Below are 4171 nucleotides of genomic sequence, written 5' to 3'. Positions count from 1 at the left end.
GCTTATAAACCGCTCCTAGTGCCTCTCAGCTAGCGAGGTGGGACTAAAAAACTGCTTAGTAAGAAACTCTAGTACCGGTTCGTGCCACGAACAGGTACTAAAGGTGCTCGTGGGGCCACAGCCTCATTAGTACCGGTTCGTGGCACCAACAGGGACCAAAGGGTGGAATTGGTCCCGGTTCGTGCCACCAACCGGGACCAATGGCCTTGCACAGCGGCGTGGTGGTGAGTTTAGTCCCACCTCGCTAGCTAAGAGAGAGCCGCACCTGTTTATAAGGTGCGGTGCGCCTGAGCTGTCGAGCTCCTCTCTAAAGCAGGCTTACGGGCCTAACCTCTCTGTACATGCCTGTGGGCCTACTGGGCCTTCTGCGGGCCTGAATCCTGGCCCATGGATGGGTTTCTAATCGTATTCAGGCCGTGGTGGCCCAGTAGGTGGCATAATTTTTAATTTTTGGCCTGTTATTTTTCATGCATTTACTAATTATTTTGAGCTATAAGACCCTAAAATTGAAAAGCATTTCAAATGAACTCTGAAAAGGTTGAAAGTTGGCATGGTATCATCATTTCATCCACATAGCATGTGCAAGAAAGTTGAGAGGGTTACGGCAAAAACTAGATGCACTTCTTGTACAAAACGGACAATGGTATCATACTCGTCTATTACAAAGTTGGCATGGTATCATCATAATAGTTGCGGGAGAAAGTCTTCACTTTTTCTTCGCTTGTGTCATTTGCTTATTGCGCCGTAACCATGGATAATCTTCATCGTTTATCAGGATGCTTGGGTCAGCCTTGACTTTGAAGGGAGGAATTTCATGAAACTTTTCATAATCTTCAGACATGTCTGTCTTGCCCTCCACTCCCACAATGTCCCTTTTTCCTGAAAGAACTATGTGGCGCTTTGGCTCATCGTATGATGTATTCGCTTCCTTATCTTTTCTTTTCCTCGGTCTGGTAGACATGTCCTTCACATAGATAACCTGTGCCACATCATTGGCTAGGACGAACGGTTCGTCAGTGTACCCAAGATTGTTCAGATCCACTGTTGTCATTCCGTACTGTGGGTCTACCTGTACCCCGCCTCCTGACAGATTGACCCATTTGCACTTAAACAAAGGGACCTTAAAATCATGTCCGTAGTCAAGTTCCCATATGTCCATTATGTAACCATAATATGTGTCCTTTCCCCTCTCGGTTGCTGCATCAAAGCGGACACCGCTGTTTTGGTTGGTGCTCTTTTGATCTTGGGCGATCGTGTAAAATGTATTCCCATTTATCTCGTATCCTTTGTAAGTCAATACAGTCGAAGATGGTCCCCTGGACAACGAGTACAACTCATCACAAACAGTGGTGTCACCTCTGAGACGTGTTTCCAACCAACTGCTGAAAGTCCTGATGTGTTCACATGTAATCCAGTCGTCACACTGCTCCGGGTGTTTGGAGCGCAGACTGTTCTTGTGTTCATCGACATACGGGGTCACCAAGGTAGAGTTCTGTAGAACTGTGTAGTGTGCTTGAGACCAAGAATATCCGTCCCTGCATATTATTGAGTCCCCCCTCCAAGCGTGCCTTTTCCAGTCAGTCTCCCCTCATACCGCGATTTAGGGAGACCTATCTTCTTAAGGCCAGGAATGAAGTCAACACAAAACCCAATGACATCCTCTGTTTGATGGCCCATGGAGATGCTTCCTTCTGGCCTAGCGCGGTTACGGACATATTTCTTTAGGACTCCCATGAACCTCTCAAAGGGGAACATATTGTGTAGAAATACGGGCCCCAGAATGACAATCTCGTCGACTAGATGAACTAGGACGTGCGTCATGATATTGAAGAAGGATGGTGGGAACACCAGCTCGAAACTGACAAGACATTGCGCCACATCACTCCTTAGCCTTGGTATGATTTCTGGATCGATCACCTTCTGAGAGATTGCATTGAGGAATGCACATAGCTTCACAATGGCTAATCGGACGTTTTCCGGTAGAAGCCCCCTCAATGCAACCGGAAGCAGTTGCGTCATAATCACGTGGCAGTCATGAGACTTTAGGTTCTGGAACTTTTTCTCTGGCATATTTATTATTCCCTTTATATTCGACGAGAAGCCAGTCGGGACCTTCATACTGAGCAGGCATTCAAAGAAGATTTCTTTCTCTTCTTTCGTAAGAGCGTAGCTGGCAGGACCTTCATACTGCTTCGGAGGCATGCCGTCTTTTTCGTGCAAACGTTGCAGGTCCTCCCGTGCCTCAGGTGTATCTTTTGTCTTCCCATACACGCCCAAGAAGCCTAGCAGGTTCACGCAAAGGTTCTTCGTCACGTGCATCACGTCGATTGAAGAGCGGACCTCTAGCTCTTTCCAGTAGGGTAGGTCCCAAAATATAGATTTCTTCTTCCACATGGGTGCGTGTCCCTCAGCGTCATTCGGAACAGCTAGTCCGCCGGGACCCTTTCCAAAGATTACGTGTAAATCATTGACCATAGCAAGTACGTGATCACCGGTACGCATGGCGGGCTTCTTCCGGTGATCTGCCTCGCCTTTGAAATGCTTGCCTTTCTTTCGACATTGATGGTTGGTCGGAAGAAATCGACGATGGCCCAGGTACACATTCTTCCTGCTTTTGTCCAGGTATATACTTTCAGTGTCATCTAAACAGTGCGTGCATGCGTGGTATCCCTTGTTTGTCTGTCCTGAAAGGTTACTGAGAGCGGGCCAATCGTTGATGGTTACAAACAGCAACGCGTGCAGGTTAAATTCCTCCTGTTTGTGCTCATCCCACGTACGTACACCGTTTCCATTCCACAGCTGTAAAAGTTCTTCAACTAATGGCCTTAGGTACACATCAATGTCGTTGCCGGGTTGCTTAGGGCCTTGGATGAGAACTGGCATCATAATGAACTTCCGCTTCATGCACATCCAAGGAGGAAGGTTATACATACATAGAGTCACGGGCCAGGTGCTGTGATTGCTGCTCTGCTCCCCGAAAGGATTAATGCCATCCGCGCTTAAACCAAACCATACGTTCCTTGGGTCAGCTGCAAACTCAGCCCAGTACTTTCTCTCGATTTTTCTCCACTGCGACCCGTCAGCGGGTGCTCTCAACTTCCCGTCTTTCTTACGGTCCTCACTGTGCCATCGCATCAACTTGGCATGCTCTTCGTTTCTGAACAGACGTTTCAACCGTGGTATTATAGGAGCATACCACATCACCTTCGCAGGAACCCTCTTCCTGGGGGGCTCGCCGTCAACATCACCAGGGTCATCTCGTCTGATCTTATACCGCAATGCACCGCATACCGGGCATGCGTTCAGATCCTTGTACGCACCGCGGTAGAGGATGCAGTCATTAGGGCATGCATGTATCTTCTGCACCTCCAATCCTAGAGGGCATACGACCTTCTTTGCTGCGTATGTACTGTCGGGCAATTCGTTATCCTTTGGAAGCTTCTTCTTCAATATTTTCAATAGCTTCTCAAATCCTTTGTCAGGCACAGCATTCTCTGCCTTCCACTGCAGCAATTCCAGTACGGTACCGAGCTTTGTGTTGCCATCTTCGCAATTGGGGTACAACCCTTTTTTGTGATCCTCTAACATGCGATCGAACTTCAGCTTCTCCTTTTGACTTTCGCATTGCGTCCTTGCATCGACTATGACCCGGCGGAGATCATCATCATCGGGCACTGGTTCCTCTTGATCTTCAGCAGCTTCCCCCCTTGCAGCATCATTGGGCACATCGTCTGGTTCCTCTTGATCTTCAGCAGCTTCCCCCGTTGCAGCATCACCGTATTCAGGGGGCACATAGTTGTCATCGTCCTCTTCTTCTTCGCCGTCTTCCATCATAACCCCTATTTCTCCGTGCCTCGTCCAAACATTATAGTGTGGCATGAAACCCTTGTAAAGCAGGTGGGTGTGAAGGATTTTCCGGTCAGAGTAAGACTTCGTATTCCCACATATAGGGCATGGACAACACATAAAACCATTCTGCTTGTTTGCCTCAGCCACTTCGAGAAAATCATGCAAGCCCTTAATGTACTCGGAGGTGTGTCTGTCACCGTACATCCATTGCCGGTTCATCTGCGTGCATTATATATAATTAAGTGTGTCAAAAACCATTACAGAACATCATGAATAGATAATTAAGTGACCAAATTAATAGAAGTTCATCATCACATTAGAA

Source organism: Triticum aestivum, chromosome 3D (assembly GCF_018294505.1).
Source record: "Triticum aestivum cultivar Chinese Spring chromosome 3D, IWGSC CS RefSeq v2.1, whole genome shotgun sequence".
Lineage (NCBI taxonomy): Eukaryota > Viridiplantae > Streptophyta > Magnoliopsida > Poales > Poaceae > Triticum > Triticum aestivum.
Note: the sequence above shows the minus strand (reverse complement) of the source record.